General features: G+C 42.6%; 1 protein-coding gene across 6 annotated transcripts in view; it reads right to left on the reverse strand.

The window, feature by feature from the left end:
- PPP6R3 (protein phosphatase 6 regulatory subunit 3) overlaps positions 1-12,308 on the reverse strand; it is a 145,430-nt gene that overhangs the window by 29,581 nt on the left and 103,541 nt on the right. The window lies entirely within an intron of this gene.

The raw sequence follows: 12,308 nt of genomic DNA on the forward strand, positions 1-12,308 counted from the left end.
CACAAGTTAATTCTTAGACCCCTGAGACATCAGCAACAGCAAAATAAATAGTGGACGCATCAAGAATATAAAAAGCAACAAAATTAGGTACTAAAATTCAATCCAGGGCCACCTGGAGGACCTACCGACCACGGCCAGGCTCTATTGAGGCCTGAACATCAACCTGAACACAAGCCTATCCAGTTTGTAGTTGAACCTGGATGCCAGAAAGTGTTTGGTGTCACCCACTGGAGACAAGAGTGAAAAAACTCCAGGTGGAGGAGGAACCAGCCGTTTGCGGCTTAAAGTCCACTTGGCAATTTTTAACACCTGAAACGTACACTGTAAACAGGGCTGGCGTGTGAAGGAGGGGAGACCTGAAACTCTAATGCTTGTAGTCTCTGGACACACCATTTTGAACCCAGAGCCATCTTGGGTCTACTTAACTGCAAAGGCTGTTAGACATCCATTTGTAGAAGTGAGGATGCCCTCCATTCAGAAGCTTTGCTGCCTACAGGGCTTGGGGGTTCCAAAATTTCTTTTGAATGGCTTCAGCTTGGCTCCCAAGTTGTGAAAGGAGTTTTTTGAACCCAAACACTGGTTTTGCTTCACAGGCTTCTGTAGCTTCTTCAGTAGTAAGAGTGCTTTTTCCTCCCATAAGCATTTAGAATAATGTAGCCAAGGCATTGCCTAAGATGCGTTTGCCCTCTAAAGACATACAATTAAACTGCTTCTTGCAGAGGAGTGCTGCTGACCAGCATTTTAGCCATAGTACAAGGCTCATAAGGACTATCAAGTCCCAGACAAGAGGGTTCTTGGAGAGTCTAAGTACAGCCATAAATTTAGAAATGTTCTTTCCTGCAACCACAGGTCCATTCCCCCATCAAATACAGACAGTGTTGAAAGGGGAATCCCTCGTGGAGCCCATCTACGTTCTCCCAGGGAGGGAGCCGTCCCTGCTGGGACAACACATAGTTCATTGCTAGCTGCTAGCAATAATTGCATGTGAACTCTGGCCAAGTTGATCAACATGGGTACATTCAGCCTGACCAAACATGTCTCGCTCAGTTAAGCAGGAAGATTCAAACGTGTATGGTTGGCTCATGCCCACTAAAGCATAAGGCTTGGAGAAAGCTCTATGGGCCGTCTAGTGAAACAACATTTTCAGGTCCCAGGTCCTTTTGTTATGTGCTTAGCTCTGACCAGCAAAGCTTGAGAAACCATGAATACAAAGGAGAGTTGCACAACCACCTTCAAGATGGTTTCAAACATTTTGTCTGTCAGGTCCTTAAACACTGGGACTATAAGCCTTATTCAAATAAGTCCACTTTTTGCATAAGCGGTCTTTTATCAGATAATGTTTGGCAAACAACTTGGAGGCACAAACCCTATCCAGATGGGCCCAAGTTCTTGCACAGAATCTCAATGCTAGGATGCATGGTGAAGAATTGACAGTTTGGGCGCTTTCCACGATCCTTACCCAATCGTCTGAGGTCCTGAAAGGTTCTGGCAGAACCACAAACTTAAAACAAGCTCACTATGGACCTTTGTGTCTGGGATTTGCTGGAGGCTGAAGTGTGCTCCCCAAGGGATTCTTATGTATCAGAGGTGTTTGCTTCCTGTGACCTTTACTTCTCCTTCACCAACCGTAGTAGGGGTGGGAAGGAAAATGCAAAGTTAGCGCAGTTGCCTTGGAGTACATCTTGTCCAATTGGTTCCCAGTTCAAAAAGGGACATTAGGTAAGCAGGGACACATCTCCGAAGACCATTGTTGACCTCAAGTACCACAGGCTAGGCACATGCCCAGCTCCTAAACAGTTTACAAAACTGTCAGAGACAAGGCCCAATGGAGTTTTGCACAGTACAGCGCCCTCCAGCAATGTCACCTAACTGACCCCTCCCAGGCAAAGGGAGCAATAAAAAAAAAAAAAAAAAAAAAAAAAAACGACACACTAACCTTAACAATGTTCCTCACAAAAATGTCAGGAACATGAAGGATCCCAGGTAGGAACAACTTACTCTGAAGGCAGCAGAGCCTTACGGGCTCAATCTACACCTCTCCAGGTTAGGTATACCCCCACAGGGTCTTCAGGAACCGGGCTTTGTTGTAGCAGACCATGGACCTAGACCTATATAGCACCCCTCCAGCTAACTCATGTGATGCAACCTCCTGCCAATGTGAGCGCTTGTCCCAGGATCCAGTACAAGCCGTAGCTTACAGGCTGTCCCCATTCTTTACGCCAGTGTTCAGGTACAGTTCCTTTAGGAACACTAAAATCCTTAGGAACCGATCCAAACAACTGCAGTTGCTCTTAAAACGGAGGCTCAGCAGCAGGACAAAGTTAACTTTCATGTAATGTAACTTTTGTCAGGGTCAGCCTATGATGGGCCGCTCTCTGCAGAGCAGGAAGTGGGTGGGGTCAAGCCCTGGGCTTAGTCAAATTATCAGAAGTTGGAGAATAACCCAATGGTCCAATACCTCATGCACACTTATATTTTTCCTGCAGATTTTTGTCTTCAGATTTACCAAAATCATGTATTGCAAGGGCCTGCCTAATTGCATACAAATTGAAACTCTTAAGGTTTCACCTCATATTACATGGTTTGGATAAATCTGAAGACAAAAATCTGCAGAAAATCTAAGTGTGTATGGGGTCTAAGAATCAACTCTGAGTCCTGTGATTTACAATTAAGAAAATGGTTTTCTGCGTGCCCTTGTAGAGACCTGATTTTTTAAGTGCATAACAATGCAGGTTTCTGTGCTTTGGGTGAACGTGCCATATGGGTCTCTTTCCAGAATAAACACAGCTAAAATGTGAAAAAAAAAAAACAAAAAACAAAAAACAAAAAAAAACAAAAAAAAACAAAACACACACACTAATTACATTTACGAGTCTGAAAAAGTTGTACAGCGTGCATAAGTCCTAGATTGTAAGCTCTAACGAGCAGGGCCCTCTGATTCCTCCTGTTTTGAATTGTATTGTACTTGTATTGTCTGCCCTAATGTTGTAAAGCGCTGCGTAAACTGTCGGCACTATATAAATCCTGTATAATAATAATAATAATAATAAGTTAATCATCGATGCAAGATGTCTGATAGACTTGGCAGAGTTCTTTATGTCTATGGCTACCATCAGACAAACACAGAAAAATATGAAATAAGAAAAAGGTTTAAACACACTTACATCATACGCATTCTAAATACGCTATTTTGAGGGCAATCCATCTATTGTCAATCTATGAGAACAGGTGAGATGATGTCCGCCTGTTCATGCATGACTGACAAACCTGGGAATCAATGACATTTCAGAGCATCTTGATGTTTGGCAAGTATCCCAGCAATTCCCAACCAATGCAGCCCCGACACAACCCTTGAATTTATGTACCACAGGTATACCATTTGAGAAGCACGCACACACACAACCAGAAGACCAGCAGGTGGGGAAATGATCTGGTTGTCTTCAAACCAAAAGTGACCTGTGCAGCAGTACTTCCTGCAATTCTTAACAGAGGTGTATATATATAATAATATATATGCAAGTACTTTGACCTTTGAGAGCTTATGACTGCCTGAGGTTCTGATAACCTCCATCTTACACAGCAGAAGCAGCTTGATAATCCCAATCAATGCTTGAAATCAAAGCCAGACGGATAGACAGTACAAAATCTGGCCAGTTCAGCAGGAATCGGCTGTTATTCGATCCATCTATGACCAGCTCTAGTCTTGATTTGATCGACAACAGTAAAACAAACATCTGTAAAATGGACTGACCACCTTTAGCATGATTAGGCAAACATTCCAAACCACACTCATTGAACAAAAGTCTCCAAATATAAACATTCCAAGCATAGGTGGACTTAAGTAAACAGATGGGGGGGGGGGGTTTGGAGTACAACAGATTGTCACACACCAACTCTGCAATCTACAGAATCAAGGAAATGCCCAAGGCCATTTGATAAGGGGGGGGGGGGGGGGGGAGAAACAAAACACGTGTAAAAGCAGGAGGGTGGACAGGAGTGCTTCATTTTATTTTCATCAAGGCAGCTGGAGGGGAGAGGATGATTTTTTTCAACAACCCACAATTCATCAAATCATCAGGATTGCCACAAAACAGGTAAAGCCACATGGTAGCTTTATGACGATTATCCTTTTGTTAAGGGCAAAAACACAGCAGGTTGTGTGCCTTTAAACTGCTGCTGTTTATGTATTCAAACATGTAGAAAGGGCAAACAGGCAAAGATGGGTTTCATGGTTTATATTTTACTAATCTTTAATCTGCCAAATTTAAGTAAATGGATCGATTTTTTTCAAGTCTGCCCCTAAAAATGTAACTTCCCTACACAGGCTTCCACGTACCCCAAATTGGGTCAGATAGCAGCTAAACATGTAAAGCATTGTATACACGCTTAGTTATTTTTGTTCAGCTAGTGGGTTGAACAAAAAAAAAAAAACTCAGATCCCTGAATCTACACAAGCAAGGTGGGTGCAGGATCTCCCCCGCTGCGCTATTGTATTTCAACAGCGAGGGATAATCCCCTTACTGTCTGAATACACGGATCAGCACTGCAGCCACTGAATTCATAAGCTGATGGAACACTGGTTTTCCAGCAGGACCATTTGACAGAAGAAAGTAATTTCTGTTGAACAGAGCGTACCAAAATTTGTCCAGATCCTGCTGACTGACCTGGCCTAATTTCAGTAGGTGTATACCCAGCTTTTTTTATAATATATTTACACACACACACTATATATATATATATATATATATATATATATATATATATATATATATATATATATATATATATATATATATATATATATATATATATACATATATACACACACACACACACACACACACACATATATATATATATACACACACATACATATACGCACACACACATATACACACACACACACATACTAAAAAGCAGGAGCTGGTATAACTGCAGAATGTTCACATTAAGGCCAGACTCAGTTGCAGGAAAAAGATTTGCTTGATTACCCCATCAATAGACAGTGTTGACAGGGGAATCCTTCCCAGAGCCAGCCGCTAGCAATCATTGCATGTAAAAACCCATGAGGCTGGTTGTACCCAAATTGACCAATCAACTTGGGTACATTTAGCTTGCCCATACATGGTTAGAACCTCAGATTCGAACCGTGTATGTACAGCTTAAGGCAGCCCATAGATTATCCCCCCCCTTTTTTTTTTCTTTATTCAACCAGGGGGTTGAATGTGAAAAAGGGAAAAAAAAAAAAACAAAAAAAAACAAAAAAAAAACACAAACAAAATTACTTTGCCCCTTCAGTCATATGCTCAATGTGATGTGGCAAGCCTCCACAACAAGGTTTTGTATTATGAGGGGGTTTAGCCTGCAGCGCAGGGGGCACTTTAGATACTTATTTTCACCTACATGCGTGAGCCTAGAAATATATCCTTTTCCCAGTACGCTATTTAAAATAAAAATTAGGGGCTTGTTTAATCTAGCAGCCATGTTATGCTGTGCATAGCGCATGCCCGCTGGGGTGTGCACTGTGAAGAGTTGTTACAACACAAAGTTTCCTTTTTTTCTATTTACATTTTTTTTAGGTCAGAAAAAAAAAAAAAAAAAAAAAAAAAAGGACAGTCCATTCAACTATGTATCACAGTGTGTTACAAGTGGTGAGGTGCATTGTGCTGCTCAGAAACGCATTACTATGCAGTGCACTACAATGCACCAGAGATTCACTCTAAAAAAGGACCATTAGCACTGTCCTGAAGACCAAAACACACTTGCCCGCACAGCATTTTAAAGAGGAAGTAAACCCTCCTGATGGGTTTAACTTTCCCTTTTTTCCCCTGGAAAGTAAAAGCATAATTTGCTAGTATGTGTCGCATACTACCCAATTATGTTGCACTTACCTGCAAAACGAAGGCCGCATCCATCTTTGATCCTCTTCCTTCCGGGACTGTGGACTCCAGCTCTGACTGGCTGAAGTCTCGTGACGTCACTCCCACGCATGTGCGCTGGAGCCGCTGGTCACGGCACGTGCCCTTTCTTCAGATGACGTCAGCGCAAGCGTATATGATAAAGATCTCCTAAACCGTGCAGGTTTAGGAGATATTTTCAGTACCTACGGGTAAGCCTCGTAGGCTTACCTGTAGGAAAAAGTGGTGCAACTAGGTTTACAACCACTTTAATCTGAAGAGCCATGGGGCAGCACGATGCACATTCATTGCATGAAGTGGATCCTTTTCTTTTGACAGAACTTCTATGCTATGTAAAAAAGTACCACTGCATTCATTTCATTGCATAGCAGCACAGTGCGCTGTGCAGTAAAATGCTGGACCATGCAAAGCAAACCAATGTTATGCAAATATGTTGCATAATAAATCGCACAGCCCTAGAAGGCAGTGCAAGCCCCCCCCCCCCATATCACACAGGCAATCTGATCAGGACTGCCTGTCAGTTTTCCAGGTGCACTTGATCGGAAGGTCCTTGCATTTGTGTCTGTTTACACCTGCCTACTTCAGGGTCCGATCCGGTCTGCTGAAAAGAAGAAGAATTAAAAGTTAGGGGGATCTGTCCTTTTCCGTTCAGGCGGATCAGATCAGAGGGTAATTGGATGTGAAACAGACAGCGAAGTCCATTTACTTCTGGTCGCCCAGAAACTGAGCAAACACGGACATGTCATTCGCCCCTTCTGCTCCCATCAGCAGGGAATCTTAACTGATCCCCTGCTGATCGAACAAAATCCGCCCCATGTGAATGGGGCTTAAGGCCAGCCATACACAGAGCAAAATTTCTTTCCTGCAACCACAGGAACACAGTGTTGATGCAGGAAAAGACAGTGACTAATGCTAGTGGCTGTAGCAGCCGCTAGCAATAATCCCAGGTAAAAAAAACTTAGCATGCTGGTTGTACCAAAGTTGATCGATCAACTTGGTACATTCAGCCTGCCCATACACTGTTTCGAATCTTGGCCAGTCCCTGCCGAACCGGCAAAGATTCGAACAGTGTATGGCCTACCTAACCCAGGATTCTGGTCTGAACAGGACACACAGAAAACTATTGTTATAAAGTTGTGGGAAACCTCTTGCTGACCTCTGTCTGAATAGACTATTTAGCTTTGCAGGTTAGCGCCTGCAGTGGTGATCATTGCAGTTAAGGCCTCATGTACACTGCTGCTGCTGGTAAACGGACGTTCAGAGGCAGTTGGCTGCTTTTTTCAGCTACCCCTGAACTCCAATGTTATCTTACGTGCATATGTACACAGGTTTGTTTAATGTCGTTTTTAGGCAGTTGCGTTTAAAGGCTTTTCTTTGAAGGCAAAAAATGAGTTCAGACAACGAAGTTTCCAACGTTTCAGACGCCAAAGGCATCTAAGCGCGGTACCTGTATTTAGCCGTATTTTAGTTTAGAAGCGTTTTTAAAAAGGTGTCTTTTTTTACATTACAAAACTTAAAAAAATTATAGCAAAATGATGAAAAAAAAAAAAATAAAACCTAAAAATCTAATGAGCCCATGATCCAATCCAATATTAGCATTGCTGTACATATATATTGGAAATATATCCTACGGCCATGCGCTGCGCAATGGCTGAGCCCAGTAGTCACGAACTCTGGCCCTCGCATGCAATTTCCGACGCCTTTCCAGCCTCATCAACAGCAACGTCAGGAGCATTTCCTCACATATGCGCATTATGGGATCCATAGTAAAAGCACAGAAATTGAGGTAGATACAAGTACGCTGCTGCGACTCTGGTCTCACAGAATGGCTGAAATAGTTAAATGCAGTTTTTGGGCTTTGGGAGGGTCTCATGATGTTATCTTAAATAAACGCTCCTAGACGCAAAATGTAAACGCAGCTAAATGGGCATTTTTTGTCGGTTTCAAGCTGTCAAAAAAAAAAAAAAAAAAAATCGCTCAGAAGGTTGCCTCAGCGTCCCGTGTACATTAGCCCTAACTGTACATTACTGTGAATGGGCCCTAATGTTCATGATCACAGAGGCCATCGGGAATAAATAAAAAAAAAAAAAAAAAAAAAAGGGGGGGGGGGTAAATCCAACATTGAGCTGCTACAAGAACAGGAAGAGAGGAGAAAGCTTCCAACAGGGGTGCACAATATCGAAGAAGGGATTTCCCTCTCAAAATGAAAAGATACTCTTACTTTGAGTCTTATGGGACAGGAAAAGCTCCCCAAGACAGATGGTAAAGCAAAAAACTCAACTATAGTTTTAGCCCTCAAAAAAAGAATTTGGGGCGTTTGATGCAGATGGCTGGGACATTTGTTGAGCTTTAGTTTATGATGAATAGTGTCCTGCTTAATCATCCTGTATAAAGCTTTTGCTCTTTTTATTGATAAGGTTTGTTATATTTATGCATTAGGGAATTTTATCAAGTTTTTAGGGGTTACACTATTATATGCAAGAGATTGTAAAGGAAACTTGTGCAATTAATATATGTAAGGCTTCTATTATCACCATTAAAGCGGGGTTCCAGTCAAATTTTTAACCTAATCTTACCCCCTTCAGTTAATTGCATAGATGTTCAAATGCCGTACGAAATTTTTTTTTATCGCTGTAATTACCTTTATATTGTACTTTATTGTGGCACTTCCGGTCTCTCCTCCCATGGGAGTAGGCGCGTTTATTGCCTTTCCCTGGCGCTGCACTGTCTCCTGGGAGCTTAGTGTCAGGCTTCCCAAGATTCAGCGCGGAAACAATGATCATGCATGTGAACAAGCTGTGAATGAACAGCATTCCCCGCATCCAGGAAATCAATGCTTGTGGGCTTCACATGCCCACAAGCAAGATGGAAACAGCCAGCATCACATTTTTTAAGTTATTCTTCAGTACCAAAACAGACAGGCGGAATATTACACCCAAACTGAGTATTATTTTGGGGTTAGCAAAGTGTCTCAATGACAAAAAAAAAAAAAAAAAAGGGGGGGGGGTGGGGGATTGGGGGTTCGCCGGACTCCCGCTTTAACCACTTAAGGACCAGCCTCATTTTGGATTTTAGGTGTTTACATGTTTAAAACAGGTTTTTCTGCTAGAAAATTACTTAGAACCCCCAAACATTATATATGGTTTTTCTTCTAACACCCTAGAGAATACAATGGCGGTCATTGCAATACTTTTTTTTGCACCGTATTTGCGCAGCGGTCTTATAAGCGCACTTTTTTTGGAAAAAATTCACTTTTTTGAATAAAAAAAAAAATAAAAAACAGTAAAGTTATCCCAATTTTTTTTTTATATTGTGAAATATAATGTTACGCCAAGTAAATTGATACCTAACATGTCATGCTTGAAAATTGCGCCCGCTCGTGGAATGGCGTCAAACTTTTACCCTCAAAAATCTCCACAGGCGACGGTTAAAAAAATTCTACAGGTTGCATATTTTGCGCTACAGAGGAGGTCTAGGGCTAGAATTATTGCTCTCGCTCTACCGGTCGCGGCGATACCTCACATGTGTGGTTTGACCACCGTTTTCATATGCGGGCGCTACTCGCGTATGCGTTCGCTTCTGCATGCGAGCTCGTCGGGACGGGGGGGGGTTTTAAAAATTTTTTTTTATTATTTATTTTACAATATTTTATTTATTTTTACACTGTTTAAAAAAAAAAAAAAAAAAAAAAATTGTGTCACTTTTATTCCTATTACAAGGAATGTAAACATCCCTTGTAATAAAAAAAAGCATGGCAGGACCTCTTAAATATGAGATCTGGGGTCAAAAAGACCTCAGATCTCATATTTACACTAAAATGCAATAATAAAAAAAAAAAAAGTCATTTAGAAAAATGACATTTGAAAAAAATATGCCTTTAAGAGGCGTGGACGGAAGTGACGTTTTGACGTCGCTTCCGCCCAGCAGTGTCATGGAGACGAGTGAGCGCCATCTTGGCCTCACTTGTCTCCAGACAAACCACGGAAGAGGACGCGATCGCCTCCGCCGCTACCGACGGCTCCGGTAAGCGGCGGAGGGCACCGGATCGCGGCGGGAGGGGGGGGCCCCTCTCCCGCCACCGATAAAAGTGATCTCGCAGCGAATCCGCCGCAGGGACCACTTTTATCTGAAAGCCGGCCGCCGCACGAAAACGGGGATACCGGGGTTATGGCAGCTAGCTGCTGCCATAACAAGGATATCCCCGTTCAAACTTAAGACGTATATAGTCGTGCGGCGGTCGGGAATTGGTTAAGGCCCTGTTCTTGGCATCCATTGAGGGAGTTGTCACTAAAGTTAGTTGTCACTAAAGTGTCTGTAAAGGCCGTTTTTTTTTTTTTAAACAAACATGTTATAGTCACCTGTTCTGTGAAGTTGTAGTGCACAGAACAGTCCCAAACCACATCTTCTGGGGTCCCTCGCCAGCGATCTTTGCACCCCCTCATGTCTGCTCTCATAGCAAGCGCTTGTTGTGGAGGCAGATGTGCGGGTTCGTCGGGATGTGTGCATCTATTGACACACAGTGCGGCTCAGCCCCACCCTTGCTTTCAGCACTTGACTGACAGCAGCAATGGCTCCTGCTGCTTTCAGCCAAGCTTGTAAGAGCAAGGAGAGAAAGGAGAGAAGACTGCATCAATACAGGATTTGGGGTACATCATTTTATCTTAATGCAGGGAATGTATTAAAAAAGGTAAAAAAAAAAGTTTACTTTTGGAACCACTGTCAAGTTATACCGGCACCCACAGAGGGAAAAAAAAAAAAAAAAAACCCAGCTCAGGATGACCCCTTCTACCAGCAGTCAAGCAGCAAAGCAGTACCGAGAGCATGATCAAAAGCAAAGTGGGGTGAGATCTGTGTCCCTCAATGGACTGCAAGAAAAGTATTTTCCAAGAAAAATGCGAAGTCATTGGCTGTTGGAAGCATCTAAAGAGTTCAACTGCAATGTGTGGATGTGTGTTGGGGAGGGGGGGGCGGGGGCGAGAGAGTAATTTCATTTTTGCAGAACTTATTCTCCTAGATTCCTGAAATATACCAACATCTAGAATCAAAATAGATTGCAGTACCATACCTAGAATAAATGCTGCAAATGACGACACATACTTTTAGAGCTGTGTAGCAGAAAGCAAAAGCTCTCCGTTAGGCTAATTTTTCAGGACACATTTAATTCACATCAAGCAAGCCATTTACCTATCCCCTTCTCTGGAACCTCCCCCTATGCCAACTTGTCATGCTCTAGTTTGTAATTTGTTGCCAGGAATCCCAAAAGGTTAAGGAAAAACTCTGTTCAGGTCAGGAATATCGAAGCAGTTCAAAAGCAGAGATCTATAATAAACACTGAACCTGGCCATAGATGGCAGCAAGATTTTGATCCGTGTATGGGCAGCCCTGTTGTACTGAAGTTGATCCATTGATCAGAGTTCAGTACAACCAACTTGTCCATTTTATATTGCACTGAGTTCTGCAGGCAGGGAAGGCTCGTAATTTTGTCATTCAAATAAAATGTGCAAAAAAAATAAAAAAATTTAAATCGCACAGGAATGTTGACAGTGCTTCTATGTGACCGAGCTGTGAACTAGCCCTCAAGAGGGACTGTAAACACTGATGTAAAGGGAGGAAACAGATGTTAAGGGGGGGGTTGTCATGTAAGGGGAACTGAGGACACCAATTTAAAGAAGGAGCTATGATGTGAAGGGAGGGGGGTGGCTTTGATGTGGAAGGAAAGCCAAGGACAAGGATTTAAGGTGAGGGACTATGATGCAAAGGTGAGGCGGGAGAAGACTGATGGCACTGATGTAAAGGGGGCCATGATGTGAAGGGTAGGCCATGTCCTATAGAGCAAACCTGAGATTCGGATCTGTGTCAGATAATTTTACTGCACTTCTTAATTTTAAAATCAAAGACCCCTGGTGTAGAGGCTCATTTTGGATCAGGGTCTAGTAAAAGGAACTTGTGATAAGTTTTTACTAGTGTGCATTATACACAGAGCTCAAACATTAAACTGTCTTTTTAACCAATCATTTCACCACTAGTTTTACTCCGAGGCTGTACCTATAGCTCCTTGTATGTGCTGTGGGACTACATGAACAGGTGGCCCCATCCAATTACTTCACAGAACATGCTGCTTCTGGTGCTTAAAAGGTGAGCTCCAGCCTTCCCTCAAGTCTTGCACAATCTCCTTTTCCTGTACTGAAATGACTAGGATTTCACTACACACAGTGTCTCTCAGTGTGCAACAGAAGCTGTAGCAAATCACATAGAACCTACCTCATCTTTTGGTGGAGGACACCCTGCATCATCTAAGCCAGGGGTTTCCAAACTATGGCCCTCCGGTTGTTCAGGAACTACAATTCCCATCATGCCTAGTCATGTCTGTGAATGTCAGATTTACAATGC

The sequence above is a fragment of the Aquarana catesbeiana genome, linkage group LG11 (genome assembly GCF_042186555.1).
Source record: "Aquarana catesbeiana isolate 2022-GZ linkage group LG11, ASM4218655v1, whole genome shotgun sequence".
NCBI classification, from domain to species: Eukaryota; Metazoa; Chordata; class Amphibia; order Anura; family Ranidae; genus Aquarana; species Aquarana catesbeiana.